The following is a 16,830-nucleotide window of genomic DNA, read 5'->3' as shown; positions in this document are numbered from 1 at the left end:
GAGCAAACATAAAATGAGCTGAATGATTAAGTCCACAGCAAGAAGACAACAAATGAACATGCAAGGACTTATCTTTGCTGAACTGGACCGACTATCAAGGAAATCCAAGGAGAGATCTGAATCCAACCAAGAAACATTGACAGCTGGCACTGGCTGAAGATCAGAGCCAGGCTAATTAGCAGAGCAGGAGAGATGATCAGTGGAAGCAGCTGCTAAGCTAAATCCAAGGAGCAGCAATTCCACTTAAAACCACCGGAGGGAGCCCAAGGGCAGAATTCACAAAAGTGCCATTTACAACCACCGGAGGGAGCCCAAGAACGGAATTCACAACAGTACCCCCCCCTTGAGGAGGGGTCACCGAACCCTCACCAGAGCCCCCAGGCCGATCAGGACGAGCCAAGTGAAAGGCACGAACCAAATCGGCGGCATGGACATCGGAGGCAACAACCCAAGAATTATCCTCCTGGCCATAACCCTTCCACTTGACAAGATACTGAAGCCTCCGCCTCGAAAAACGAGAATCCAAAATCTTCTCCACCACATATTCCAACTCCCCCTCAACCAACACCGGGGCAGGAGGATCAACAGAGGGAACAACGGGCACCACATATCTCCGCAACAAAGATCTATGGAAAACATTATGGATGGCAAAAGAGGCAGGAAGGGCCAAACGAAAAGATACCGGATTGATAATCTCAGAAATCTTATAGGGACCAATAAAGCGAGGCTTGAACTTAGGGGAAGAAACCTTCATAGGAACATGACGAGAAGATAACCAAACTAAATCCCCAACACGAAGCCGGGGACCAACACATCGACGGCGGTTAGCAAAACGTTGAGCCTTTTCCTGAGACAACGTCAAATTGTCCACCACATGAGTCCAAATCTGCTGTAACCTGTCCACCACATAATCCACACCAGGACAATCAGAAGACTCAACCTGCCCTGAAGAAAAACGAGGATGAAAACCAAAATTACAAAAAAAAGGCGAAACCAAAGTAGCCGAACTAGCCCGATTATTAAGGGCAAACTCGGCCAATGGCAAGAAGGCCACCCAATCATCCTGATCAGCAGACACAAAGCATCTCAAATAGGTTTCCAAGGTCTGATTGGTTCGCTCAGTTTGGCCATTTGTCTGAGGATGAAACGCCGAAGAAAAAGACAAATCAATGCCCATCCTAGCACAAAAGGACCGCCAAAACCTAGAAACCAACTGAGAACCTCTGTCATACACAATATTCTCTGGAATGCCATGCAAATGAACCACATGCTGAAAAAACAATGGAACCAAATCAGAGGAGGAAGGCAATTTAGGCAAAGGTACCAAATGGACCATCTTAGAAAACCGGTCACAAACCACCCAGATAACAGACATCTTCTGGGAAACAGGAAGATCCGAAATAAAATCCATGGAAATATGCGTCCAGGGCCTCTCAGGGGCCGGCAAAGGCAAAAGCAACCCACTAGCGCGGGAACAGCAAGGCTTGGCCCGGGCACAAGTCCCACAGGACTGCACAAAAGAACGCACATCCCGCGACAAGGAAGGCCACCAAAAGGACCTAGCAACCAAATCTCTGGTACCAAAAATCCCAGGATGACCAGCCAACACGAACAATGAATCTCAGAAATTACCTTACTAGTCCATATATCAGGAACAAACAGTTTCCCCACTGGACAGCGGCCAGGTTTATCAGCCTGAAATTCCTGAAGCACCCGCCGTAAATCAGGGGAGATGGCAGAAAGAATCACCCCCTCCTTGAGAATACCAACCGGCTCAAGGATTTCCGGAGAATCAGCCTTAACATTCTTAGATCCCGGAAGATACGAGACCACAAAATCAAAACGGGAGAAAAACAGGGACCATCGAGCCTGTCTAGGATTCAACCGCTTGGCAGACTCGAGGTAAATCAGATTCTTATGGTCGGTCAAGACCACAATGCGGTGCTTGGCTCCTTCAAGCCAATGTCGCCACTCCTCAAATGCCCACTTCATAGCCAACAACTCCCGATTGCCGACATCATAATTACGCTCCGCAGGCGAAAACTTTCTGGAGAAGAAGGCACACGGTTTCATCAAAGAACCATCAGAACATCTCTGAGACAAAACGGCCCCTGCCCCAATCTCAGAAGCATCAACCTCAACCTGAAAAGGAAGAGAAACATCCGGCTGACGCAACACGGGGCAGAAGTAAATCAACGTTTAAGCTCCTTAAAGGCCTCAACAGCCGCAGAGGACCAATTCATCACATCAGCGCCTTTCTTCGTCAAATCGGTCAGGGGCTTAACCACACTGGAAATGTTGGCAATGAAACGGCGATAAAAATTAGCAAAGCCCAAAAATTTCTGAAGGCTCTTCACAGAAGTGGGTTGAATCCAATCATGAATGGCTTGGACCTTAACAGGATCCATTTCTATAGCCGAAAGAGAAAAAATAAAACCCCAAAAAGAAACCTTCTGAACTCCAAATAGGCATTTAGACCCCTTCACAAATAAAGTGTTAGCACGAAGGATCTGAAATACCATCCTGACCTGTTTCACATGAGACTCCCAATCGTCGGAAAAAATCAAAATATCATCCAAATACACAATCATGAATTTATCAAGATAATGCCGGAAGATATCATGCATGAAGGACTGAAATACAGATGGGGCATTAGAGAGCCCGAATGGCATCACAAGGTATTCAAAATGGCCTTCGGGCGTATTAAATGCAGTTTTCCATTCGTCACCCTGTTTAATACGAACAAGATTATACGCCCCTCGAAGGTCAATCTTAGTAAACCAACTAGCCCCCTTAACCCGAGCAAACAAATCAGAAAGCAAAGGTAAAGGGTATTGGAATTTGACCGTGATCTTATTAAGAAGGCGATAATCAATACAGGGTCTCAAGGAGCCATCCTTCTTGGCAACAAAGAAGAATCCCGCTCCCAACGGTGACGAAGAGGGCCGAATATGCCCCTTCTCCAAAGACTCCTTAACATAACTCCGCATGGCGGCATGCTCTGGCACAGACAGATTGAAAAGTCGGCCCTTAGGGAACTTACAGCCAGGAATCAAGTTAATAGCACAATCACAGTCCCTATGTGGAGGACGGGAACTGGACTTGGGCTCATCAAATACATCCTGGAAATCCGACAAAAATTCAGGAACTTCAGAAGAGGGGGGAGAGGAAATTGACATCAAAGGAACGTCACTATGTACCCCTTGACAACCCCAACTAGTCACAGACATGGATTTCCAATCCAGCACTGGATTATGTACCTGTAACCATGGAAAACCCAGTACAACCACATCATGCAAATTATGCAACACCAGAAAACTACAATCTTCCTGATGTGCTGGAGCCATGCACATGGTCTGCTGAGTCCAGTACTGAGGTTTATTCTTGGCCAATGGTGTCGCATCAATGCCCCTTAAGGGAATAGGGCTCTGCAAAAGCTGTAAGGAAAAACCACAGCGTCTGGCAAACTCTAAGTCCATTAAATTCAGGGCAGCACCTGAATCCACAAATGCCATGACAGAAAATGACGATAATGAGCAAATCAGGGTAACAGACAAGAGAAATTTAGGCTGCACAGTACTAATGGTAACAGACCTAGCGACCCTCTTAGTACGCTTAGGGTAATCAGAAATAGCATGAGCAGAATCACCACAGTAAAAACACAGCCTATTCTGACGTCTGAATTCCTGCCGTTCTGCTCTAGTCCAAATCCTATCACATTGTATAGGCTCAGGACTCTGCTCAGAGGACACTGCCATATGGTGCACAACCTTGTGCTCGCGCAGGCGCCGATCAATCTGAATGGCTAGAGACATAGATTCGTTCCATCCAACAGGCGTGGGGAACCCCACCATAACATCTTTAAGGGCTTCAGAAAGACCCTTTCTGAAAATTGCAGCCAGAGCATCTTCATTCCATTTAGTGAGCACAGACCTCTTTCTAAATTTCTGGCAGTATAATTCTGCCGCTTCCTGACCCTGACACAGGGCCAACAAGGTTTTTTCTGCCTGATCCACAGAATTAGGTTCATCATACAGTAATCCGAGCGCTTGAAAAAATGCGTCTACATTAAGTAATGCCGGATCCCCTGACTCAAGGGAGAATGCCCAATCCTGAGGGTCTCCACGCAGCAGAGAGATGACAATTTTCACCTGCTGAATGGGGTCACCAGAGGAACGGGGTCTCAAAGCAAAAAACAATCTGCAGTTATTTTTAACCCCTTAACGACCGCCAATACGCCTTTTAACGGCGGCCGCTAAGGGTACTTAAACCACAGCGCCGTTAATTAACGGCGCTGTGGAAGAAGTGAATAGCGCCCCCCAGAGTCGGATTTTCTCTGGGGTCTCGGTTGCCGAGGGTAGCCGAGACCCCAGAAAACATGATTCGGGGGTTTTTACCGACCCCCGAGTTGCGATCGCCGGTAATTAACCGTTTACCGGCGGTCGCAACAAAAACAAACAAACCGCGATTTGCCTTTTAATTTCTCTGTCCTCCGATGTGATCGCACATCGGAGGACAGAGAAATAGTGTCCCCGATGGCCCCCAATACTCACCTATCTCCCCCGGTGCTCCTCGTGGCTCCCGATGGGCGCCGCCATCTTTTTTCCGGGAAAAAATGGCGGGCACACGCGCAGTGCGCCCGCCGCCCGGCACCCGGAAGATCTTTGGGGTCTCGGCTGCCGGGGGTAGCCGAGACCCCAAAGAATATGATCCCTGTTTTGCGATCGCCGGTAATTAACAGTTTACCGGCGACCGCAAAAAAAAAAAAAAAGCGATCTGTAATTCTCTGTCCTCTGATGTGATCGCACATCAGAGGACAGAGAAATAGGGGGATTCGGGGACCCTAACATACTCACCCGGTGTCCCTGGGTCCTCTTCTGTCTTCTCCTGCCGGCCGGCTTTTTCCTCATGGCGGGCGCATGCGCAGTGCGCCCGCCATCTGCCGGCCGGCAGGAGAAACGAGCTGGGGCTAAAATTAGAGTTAGGGTTAGGTTTGGGGCTAAATTTAGGGTTAGGGTTAGGGTTGGGGCTAAATTTAGGGTTAGGGTTAGGGCTAGGGTTAGGGTTAGGGTTGGGGCTAGGGTTAGGGTTAGGCTACTTTCACACTAGTGTTTTTTGGCTTCCGTCGCAATGCGTCGTTGGAGAAAAAACGCATCCTGCAAAAGTGCTTGCAGGATGCGTTTTTTCTCCATTGGCTTGCATTAGCGACGCATTGCGACGGATTGCCACACGTCGCATCCGTCGTGCGACGGATGCGTCGTGCTTTGGCGGACCGTCGGCACAAAAAAAGCTACATGTAACTTTTTTGTGCGACGTGTCCGCCATTTCCGACCGCGCATGCGCGGCCGGAACTCCGCCCCCGCCTCCCCGCACCTCACAATGGGGCAGCGGATGCGTTGAAAAAACAGCATCCGCTGCACCCGTTGTGCGGCGCTTACAACGCTAGCGTCGGTACGTCGGCCCGACACACTGCGATGGGCCGAGTACGACGCTAGTGTGAAAGTAGCCTTAGGCTTCTTTCACACTTGCGTCGGTACGGGGCGGTCGCAATGCGTCGGCCCGACGTACCGACGCACGTTGTGAAAATTGTGCACAATGTGCCCAGTCTATGTCCTGGGGAGGATGGGGCAGAGTTACGGCCACGCATGCGTGGAAATGGCGGACGCGACATACAAAAAAAAAGTTACATTGAACTTTTTTTGTGACGACGGGGGCTAAAGTTATGGTTAGGGTTGGGGCTAAAGTTAGGGTTAGGGTTGGGGCTAAAGTTAGGGTTAGAGTTGGGATTAGGGTTAGGGTTTGGATTAGGGTTGGGATTAGGGTTACGTTTGGGATTAGGGTTGGGATTAGGGTTACGTTTGGGATTAGGGTTTGGATTAGGGTTAGGGTTGGGATTAGGGTTAGGGGTGTGTTGGATTTAGGGTTTTGATTAGGGTTATGGTTAGGGTTGAGATTAGGGCTGTTTTGGGGTTAGGGTTGTGATTATCGTTAGGGTTGTGATTAGGATTATGGATCGGGTTGAGATTAGGGTTAGGGGTGTGTTGGAGTTAGGGTTGGAGTTATAATTTGGGGGTTTCCACTGTTTAGGTACATCAGGGGGTCTCCAAACACGACAGCCAATTTTGCGCTAAAAAAGTCAAATGGTGCTCCCTCCCTTCTGAGATCTGCCGTGCGCCCAAACAGTGGTTTACCCCCACATATGGGGCATCAGCGTACTCGGGATAAATTGGACAACAACTTTTGGGGTCCAAGTTCTCCTGTTACCCTTGTGAAAATAAAAACTTGGGGGCTAAAAATCTTTTTTGTGGGAAAAATTTTTTTTTTTTTATTTTCACTACTCTGCATTATAAACTTCCAGTGAAGCACTTGAGCATTCAAAGTTCTCACCACATATCTAGATAAGTTCCATAGGGGGTCTAGTTTCCAAAATTTGGTCACTTGTGGGGGTTTCTACTGTTTAGGTACATCAGGGGCTCTGCAAACGCAACATAACACCCACAGACAATTCTATCAAAGTCTGAATTCCAAAATGGCGCTCCTTCTCTTCCGAGCTCTGCCGTGTGCCAAAACAGTGGTTTACCCCCACATATAGGGTACCAGAATACTCAGGACAAATTGGAGAACAAATATTGGCATCCAATTTCTCTTGTTACCCTTGTGAAAATAAGAACTTGGGGGCTAAAAAATCTTTTTTGTGGAAAAAAAAAATATTTTCTATTTTCACTACTCTGCATTATAAACTTCTGTGAAGCACTTGGGCATTCAAAGTTCTCACCACATATCTAGATAAGTTCCGTGGGGGGTCTAGTTTTCAAAATGGGGTCACTTGTGGGGGGTTTCTACTGTTTAGGTACATCAGTGGCTCTGCAAACGCAACATAACGCCCGCAGACCATTCTATCAAAGCCTGCATTTCAAAATGGCGCTCCTTCCCTTCCGAGCTCTGCCGTGCGCCCAAACAGTGGTTTACCCCCACATATGAGGTACCAGCATACTCAGGACAAATTGGATAACAACTTTTGGGGTCCAATTTCTCTTGTTACCTTTGTGAAAATAAAAATTTGGGGGCTAAAAAAATCTTTTTTGTGGGAAAAAAAATATTTTTTATTTTCACTACTCTGCATTATAAACTTCTGTGAAGCACTTGGGCATTCAAAGTTCTCACCACATATCTAGATAAGTTCCTTGGGGGGTCTATTTTCCAAAATGGGGTCACTTGTTGGGGGTTTCTACTGTTTAGGTACATTAGGGGCAAGGCCGGACTGGCCATTTGGCAATTCTGGCAAATGCCAGAAGGGCTGGTCTGGTTGTGGGCTGCCTTGTCTGCTACGTTGTTAACAGAATCAATGTTCTCAAGACACCCATACTGTTATCAGTTGTGACGGAGCACAAAGCCGGTCACTCCGTCACTTACCCCAGCAGGCCGTGGGTATAATTAGAAATATTGGTCTTGTAGTAAATCTTCCTTTCCTCCATCCAGGGTAATATTAGTAATATATCCCATCTGGTTCATGGGGACGGGGACAACATGGGCCTGTGTGATTTCAAATGCCAGGGCTGAATTTCATCCCCAGTCCGTACCTGATTAGGGGTCTGCAAATGCAACATAACGCCCGCAGACAATTTTATCAAAGTCTGCATTCCAAAATGGCGCTCCTTCCCTTCCGAGCTCTGCCGTGCGCCGAAACAGTGGTTTACCCCCACATATGGGGTACCAGCATACTCAGGAGAAATTGGACAACAACTTTTGGGGTCCAATTTCTCTTGTTACCCTTGTGAAAATAAAAATTTGGGGGCTAAAAAAATCTTTTTTGTGGGAAAAAAAATATTTTTTATTTTCACTACTCTGCATTATAAACTTCTGTGAAGCACTTGGGCATTCAAAGTTCCCACCACATATCTAGATAAGTTCCTTGGGGGGTCTATTTTCCAAAATGGGGTCACTTGTTGGGGGTTTCTACTGTTTAGGTACATTAGGGGTCTGCAAACGCAACATAATGCCCGCAGACAATTCTATCAAAGTCTGCATTCCAAAATGGCGCTCCTTCCCTTCCGAGCTCTGCCGTGCGCCCAAACAGTGGTTTACCCCCACATATGGGGTACCAGCATACTCAGGACAAATTGGACAACAACTTTTGGGGTCCAATTTCTCTTGTTACCCTTGTGAAAATAAAAACTTGGGGGCTAAAAATCTTTATTGTTAAAAAATATATATTTTTTATTTTCACGACTCTGCATTATAAACTTCTGTGATGCACTTGGGCATTCAAAGTTCTCACTACACATCTAGATAAGTTCCATGGGGGGTCTAGTTTCCAAAATGGGGTCACTTTTGGGGGGTTTCTACTGTTTAGGCACATCAGGGGCTCTCCAAACGCGACATGGCGTCCGATCTCAATTCCAGTCAATTTTGCATTGAAAAGTCAAATGGCGCTCCTTTGCTTCCGAGCTCAGCCATGCGCCCAAACAGTGGTTTACCCCCACATATGGGGTGTCGGCGTACTCAAGACAAATTGTACAACAACTTCTGGGGTCCATTTTCTCCTGTTACCCTTGGTAAAATAAAAATTTGGAGGCAAAAAGATCATTTTTGTAGAAAAAATGCGATTTTTTTATTTTCACGGCTCTACGTTATAAACTTCTGTAAAGCACCTGGGGGTTTAAAGTGCTCACCAAACATCTAGATAAGTTCCTTAAGTGGTCTAGTTTCCAAAATGGTGTCATATGTGGGGGGTCTCCACTGTTTAAGCACATCAGCGGCTCTCCAAACGTGACATGGCGTCCGATCTCAATTCCAGCCAATTCTACATTGAAAAAGTAAAACGATACTCCTTCTCTTCCAAGCCCTGCGGTGCGCCCAAACAGTGGTTTACCCCCACATATGGGGTATCGACGTACTCAGGAGAAATTTCACAACAACTTTTGTGGTCTAATTTCTCCTGTTACCCTTGTGAAAATAAAAATTTGGGGGCAAAAAGATCATTTTTGTAGAAAAAATGAGATTTTTTATTTTCACGGCTCTACGTTATAAACTTCTGTGAAGCACTTGGGGGTTCAAAGTGCTCACCACACATCTAGATAAGTTCCTTAAGGGGTCTGGTTTCCAAAATGGTATCACTTGTGGGGGGTTTCCAGTGTTTTCCACTGTTTAGGCACATCAGGGGCTCTCCAAACGTGACATGGCATCCGATCTCAATTCCAGCCAATTCTGCATTGAAAAAGTCAAACGGTGCTCCTTCACTTCCAAGCTCTGCGGTGCACCCAAACAGTGGTTTACCTCCACATATGGGGTATCGACGTACTCAGGAGAAATTGCTCAACAACTTTTGTGGTCTAATTTCTCCTGTTACCCTTGTGAAAATAAGAATTTGTAGGCGAAAAAATCATTTTTGTGAAAACAAATGCGATTTTTTATTTTCACGGCTCTACGTTATAAACTTCTGTGAAGCACTTGGGGGTTCAAAGTGCTCACCACACATCTAGATAAGTTCCTTAAGGGGTCTAGTTTCCAAAATGGTGTCACTTGTGTGGAGTTTCCACTGTTTAGGCACATTAGGGGCTCTCCAAACGTGACATGGCGTCCGATCTCAATTCCAGCCAATTCTGCATTGAAACAGTCAAACGGTGCTCCTTCAATTCCAAGCTCTGCGGTGCACCCAAACAGTGGTTTACCTCCACATATGGGGTATCGGCGTACTCAGGAAAAATTGCACAACAAAATTTGTGGTTAAATTTCTGTTTTTACACTTGTGAAAATTAAAAAAAATGGTTCTGAAGTAAAATGTTTGCAAAAAAAAGTTAAATGTTCATTTTTTTCTTCCACATTGTTTTAGTTCCTGTGAAGTACGTAAAGGGTTAATAAACTTCTTGAATGTGGTTTTGAGCAGCTTGAGGGGTGCAGTTTTTAGAATGGTGTCACACTTGGTTATTTTCTATCATATAGACCCCTCAAAATCACTTCAAATGTGATGTGGTCCCTAAAAAAACATGGTGTTGTAAAAATGAGAAATTGCTGGTCAACTTTTAACCCTTATAACTCCCTAACAAAAAAAAAATTGTTTCCAAAATTGTGCTGATGTAAAGTAGACATGTGAGAAATGTTATTTATTAACTATTTTTTGTGACATATCTCTCTGATTTAAGGGCATAAAAATACAAAGTTTGAAAATTGCAAAATTTTAAAAATTTTCGCCATATTTCCATTTTTTTCATAAGTAATCGCAAGTAATATCGAAGAAATGTTACCACTAACTTGAAGTACAACATGTCACGAAAAAACAATCTCAGAATCAGCGGGATCCGATAAACCGTTCTAGAGTTATAACCTCTTAAAGTGACACTGGTCAGAATTGTAAAAATTGGCTCGGTCATTAAGTACCAAATTGGCTCTGTCACTAAGGGGTTAAAGTTCAAGAACTTAGATCTATCCCCAAAAAACAAATCAGGAGTAGGAATTGTAGGCTCCAAAACCGGAGTCTGAACAACATAATCTTGGATACTCTGTACCCTTGCAGCAAGTTGATCCACATGAGAGAACAAACCCTGAACATCCATGTCAGCGCCAAAATCCTGAACCACCCAGAGATTAAGGGGAAAAAAAAGACAAAACAGGCTGCAGAGAAAAAAAAATGGCTCAGAACTTTTTTTTCCCCTCTTTTGAGATGCATTCAATACCTTGCTGGCCAGCTGTACTGTTATGACCTGGTGGTTAAGGAGCAACATGGGACGAGCTCTGAGGAGATGGTATCTTTACTGACTGCAGTTCCTGAACCTAACACAACACTAGAAGTAGCCGTGGAATGTTCCTGTCACTCCCTAGACATCTCGTCACAGCCGGAGAACTAACTACCCCTAAAGATGGAAACAGGAAAGCTATCTTGCCTCAGAGAAAATTCCCAAAGGACAGACAGCCCCCCCACAAATATGGACTGTGAGTGGAGAGGGAAATGACATACACAGAATGAAACCAGGATTTAGCAAAGGAGGCCACTTCTAACTAGATAGACAGAATATGAAAGGATACTGTGCGGTCAGTATTAAAAGCTAGAAAAATCCATCACAGAGTTTACAAAAAATCTCCACACCTGACTAATGTTGTGGAGGGCAAATCTGCTTCCTCAGAGCTTCCAGCTTAACTGAATATTGAATACTGACAAGCTGGACTAGAGCAAACATAAAATGAGCTGAATGATTAAGTCCACAGCAAGAGGACAACAAATGAACATGCAAGGACTTATCTTTGCTGAACTGGACCGACTATCAAGGAAATCCAAGGAGAGATCTGAATCCAACCAAGAAACATTGACAGCTGGCACTGGCTGAAGATCAGAGCCAGGCTAAATAGCAGAGCAGGAGAGACAATCAGTGGAAGTAGCTGCTAAGCTAAATCCAAGGAGCAGCAGTTCCACTTAAAACCACCGGAGGGAGCCCAAGGGCAGAATTCACAAAAGTGCCATTTACAACCACCGGAGGGAGCCCAAGAACGGAATTCACAACACAAGACCACCTCCGGATGTGTGTAAAACTCCGATCTCATATATATATCCCTTCTGCTCATGTCTCGAACCCATATGCCGGGTGAGACGCACCACCATCTTAATGACGGCTTGTGTGTCACATGGAGACTGCGCAGTCTCGATAACAGGGTGTGTATACTGCTCATTGCGTCCGATGTTCTTATACTCCACTTCTGCGCATGTCCCAACCCTATATGTCGTGACATAACCCGGATGTAGAGCTCCAGATAAATATACTGGTTGGAACGCACCATCAATTATGCAAAGGCTTGCGTTCCACCTTACGGACTACACACTACATCTGGCACTATAGTGTCCAGTTGTAATCACACTCGGAAGTAATCTTCACGGCAGCGTAAGGCAGAGCCGGAAGATCTATACTCTATTTAGGAGGGTGATCCTTCTTTTATACATAGAAAGAGCAAAGAGATATAATGATCCAAATATATACCCCAAAAATCAAAAGAAATAAACAGCAATAACTCTGTCATATTTAATTAAAAATTCATAATTAAAGACAGCAACGCCTTTAGATACGTTAAAAAATACTAAATTTACAAAGTCTAATAAATATCAGATGACCACCTTCCAATGAAAAACATGTTCAGACACGTATAGATATGGAGTCATTACGGCAGATTCCTTTTATAATTTTGTATACAGTGGCAGACCGGACATTTCAGGTATCATCCTCTCCAACACATAAAAAAAAAAGCGGGGGGGGGGGGGTGATCACTCTCCTATGATGTTTATAGGAAACATGTGTAAGAAAGGTTCTCGTTCAGGCCCCCCGGAGACAGTGATTGCATTCTAAAGATCCATTCGGTCTCCTGTGTATGATTTTATCCAGATTCCCCCCTCTAATTTTAGGCCAGACTAGTTTAATCATACTAAAGGTAATTTCTTTGGGGTTCCCCCCATGGCAGCTATTCATGTGGCGAGCAACCCGTGTATCGCGTTTATGCCTTATATCGCCTAGGTGCTCGCCCACCCTTACCCTGAGTTCCTTCAGGGTCTTGCCTACATAGTCCATTGGGCACACACAAGTAGCTTTATAAACCAAGCCAGTGGATTTACAGTTCCCAAAGTCCCTCAATGCAAAAATTCTTCCATTAACTGCACTTTTAAAGGTCTTTCCTTGGGCCATGACATCACATTTTGTACAATTCCCGCATCTAAAGAAACCCACAGCTCTTCTCTCCAACCAGGTCCCTGGTTTTGCTGGCCTCTGATACAAACTATGCACAATCCAAAAATAAATGCAAGGCCGACAGCACATCTGACAAAAAATTAACAGGAATAAAGGCAGAGGTACTGTGGACCAGTATGTGTATGTTTCCCAATATTGGCCCCGCGTCCGGGACTGGTGGCGCTACATTGACGATATTTTTGTTGTATGGGAGGGGCATATTGACGAGCTTTTGGAATTCCATGGGGAATTGAATAGTATCTATCCAGAACTTGACTTTACGGTGGTATACTCGCATGAACGTGTCCAATTTCTAGACACGATGGTCTATAAAGATGGGTCTACTCTGAAAACTGATCTTTTTGTAAAAAATACAGACAGGAATAGTCTGCTACAATTCAATAGCCATCATCCGCAAAAGATGGTTCAATCGCTGCCATGGAGTCAGATGTTTAGAGTGCGTAAGATCATTATGGATGACTCACTTTTAGATACCAGGCTAGAAGAGATGTGCAATAAATTTCTTGATAGACGTTACCCACATGCCAGTGTCCAGGAACAGAAGAATAGGGCAAGGGAGTTATTGAGATCTGATGTGAGGAAAAAGAAAGTTAAGTTTAAAGAAAAACGCATCCCGTTTGTGTCCACCTATAATACAGCCAGTGGTCATATGAGAAATATAATACTGAAGCATTGGCATATTTTACAACAAGGATTACCCGGGATTGATGAATTTACCTGTCCTCCACTTTTGTCTTACAAAAGAGGACATAATCTAAAAGATAAGCTGGTTAAATCCGATGTAGGTCCAACAATTGTGGACACTCAAAGTACTCTATGCCCCCCTAAATTTGGGAATTTTCCCTGTTTGGGTGTGCATGCTGTGGCAATTTGGTGAAAGGGGAATTTTTTAATCATCCCCATACAGGTAAAAAAAAAAATTATTAAGGGAAGATACACATGTACTTCGAGCTTTGTGATATACCTGATAACATGCCCATGTGGATTAACATACGTGGGTGAGACCACGATTCAAATAAAGGCACGCTTCAGTAAACACAAAAGCACTATTAGGACCAAAAAGATTGATTTACCATTACCCAAGCATTTCATTGAGAGTGGTCACGCAATTAGTCAACTAAGGTTTAGGGTTATCGAAAGCGTACCCCTGTTACGTAAGGGTGGAGATAGAGTCAAACTGCTGAAACAGAAGGAACTTGAGTGGATCTCCAAGTTGGGCTCCTGTCATCCTGGGGGTTTAAATTTGGATTACAATTTACAGGTCAGTGTGCTTAGATAGATCACACTATAGGTTCGTGTTGTATCCTTCATGTATAATTGTTTTTATGGGGGGTTTGGTATATTTTTTCACGTATAACAATGCATTTTTTACACATAATATACCCTATGTATGATCTTGGTATTGTGACAAATATATGATCATTAGATTATGGGGATCCTGCTTTTTGTATGTGGAATCTGTTAATGATCTAATCACAACAGCTAGCTATGGATGTGGATGTCCCACAATTTGGTAAATGGGGCCGATCACGGTCTCTGTCCTCTCACAGATGCTGCATTTACTGTGGTATTTATGTGTTAGGATATGGATCTTTGTAACTTGATCTGGACTGCATTTTCAGATATGTACATTGGGTGCTTGTGCTGAAACATGAAGGCAGGACAATAGTGATGGGCGTTTATTTATACTATATGTGACACCCTTTGCAGGCGGTGTTTGGTCACTATGACAACACCGCAAACTGTGCTTTCTGCCATTGTTTCTATGATGGAAGCACTGAGTATATGGCTGACGCGCTCGTGTTGCGACCAGCACTGATAATTAGATAGTGACTGACCTGAGTGGCTACAACTTAGCAGACATCTAAGCATATATTACTCTATTTATGTGACAGGCTGCTTTATATTATGGCCGATGCCCACTTGGATAGGTGGGCGGGTACCTTTTGTAACCATGGCTGCGTTACATGTGCTATACACGAGTCCTGGGTACAGCTGCATGTGGGTTTTTGTTTTTTGCATCGGTCATATGATTTTCCGCTTCAGCGTTAGTCACTTGTAATGTCCTGGATTCGGCACCACTATGCGTGCTTTGCTGCACTCTGACATCCGCTGTGTTGCTTAGAAACCGGTGGGCGTGCCCTCCCGGTTACCATGCCGGCGTCGCAGGCTTGGTCTTGTGACTCGGTCATGTGACCAGTGTGTGTGTGTGTGTGTGTGCCCATTGGTGGACGAATCAGGCAGCCGGACAAAGATGATGTGAGCTTTGTTACATGGAGGTGAGTGTGATCGGGTCATATGAGCACTCGATGTATGGTTTTAAAAGAAGATCCTGGATTGGATCTGGCTAGACAGGCTCTTTTGTGTTACCCTCGATGATTGGGCTCCAGTAGACTCGCTCTGATTTGCGCTTGCGGTGTGCATGAACAACTAGGGACTGCATTGGTGGATCACACAGCATGACTGTTACAGCGTCGATGAGTGGTGGGCTTCATTGTTTACATATATCTGATTTCCTACATGTGTTCATTACTATAGTTCTGGGTTCTATTATATGCTACATTTAATGTATCAATTGTGATGTGTAGTTTTTAACCATCGTGTTGTAATTTGTATATTGTTTTTATGATTACTGAACTTTACTATGTAAATCTTGTGGGCGGTCTGAGGTGTGATGATTGGTTTAGTGATGACCAACTTCCTATTTAAGGCCCCCACTTTGTCAATATGGTATGCTTGATAAAGACCCATTTGGGTTGAAACGTCGCATTTTATGGCACAATGAAGAAGGATTTTTTCACTTTCACCTTGACTGGATGCTGTCCTTCACTTCAACTTATGGTATGTGCTCTTCCACCTGGGTCCGGTGGATATAGAACGGGCATCCTCTGTCTTTATTCCTGTTAATTTTTTGTCAGATGTGCTGTCAGCCTTGCATTTATTTTTGGACTGTACTACAATAACAATCTCCCTACAATGATCTCAGGACAAGCATGGCAGCCAGCAATAAAAAGGACTGCTTCACACAAAAGTGTGGACAAATAAACAATAGAACTGTGCAGAAAGGAGCAACAGGACTTTTGCTTTTAAAAAAGCAGTTGGTTTGCACAGCGGCGTACAAACAGCAATGCAGCTATCAGGGAGCCTTATAAGCTACAGAGCTGATGCACAAAAATCTAGCCTCCACTGTCCCTGCAAAGAAAAGGTGGTGTTGGACAGTGGAAATCGCTACAGCACAAGCGGTTTGAGGTTTAATATTTCCTCCCTAACAATATCCCTGCTTCTGACGAAGCTGCAGCAACCTCTCCCTATGCTCAGATCGGCAGAAGTAAGATGGCGGTCGGCATGCACGCCCCTTTATAGCCCCTGTGACGCTGCAGAAAGCAAGCCAATCACTGTCATGCCCTTCTCTAAGATGGTGGGGACCGAGACCTATGTCATCACGCTGCCCACACTCTGTGTACACCTTCATTGGCTGAGAAATGGCGCTTAAAGCGTCATACGAAACGCGACTTTGGCGCGAAGATCACCGACCGCATGGCCGCTCCCACACTGGGATCGGGTCGACTTTGCCGAAAGTCGGCGATTTTTGAAAATGTCCGATCCGTTTCGCTCAACCCTAGTTTTGATACCTTCAGTGTGAATTTACAGTTTTCATAGTCATGAAAATACAGAAAAATCTTTAAATTAGAATGTGTGTCCAAACTTTTGGTCTGTACTGTACACAGTAAAAATGCAGCCTATTCAGGTGCTGCTAAACATTTCGTTAATATTCACAATGGAGACACATCAAAACGTTTTTTTTTTTGCTTTCTCCCATAAGAGATGGAAAAAACAGAAACTCCTGACCAGACGGGAAGCTTTCTGGATCCTCAAGCTAGACACAAGATATCCCAGAAGGATGAATTAGAAAAATGATTTATTTTAAGTTTATTAATTGTTTTTTTCCCTTCGCTTAGAGATCAGTTGCAATGCTTGCGTTTATGCTATGGATTGAATAGACTTGATTTTGTCTTTTATAGTTATTAGTGATGAGAGAGCACTAAAATGCTCGGGTGCTCATTGCTCGGGTCGAGCAGATTGGTATACTCGGCCACAACAACGA

This window comes from Ranitomeya variabilis, chromosome 3 (genome assembly GCF_051348905.1).
Source record: "Ranitomeya variabilis isolate aRanVar5 chromosome 3, aRanVar5.hap1, whole genome shotgun sequence".
Taxonomy (NCBI): Eukaryota; Metazoa; Chordata; class Amphibia; order Anura; family Dendrobatidae; genus Ranitomeya; species Ranitomeya variabilis.
The sequence above is the reverse complement of the archived record's forward strand: the minus strand, read 5'-3'. Positions refer to the sequence as shown.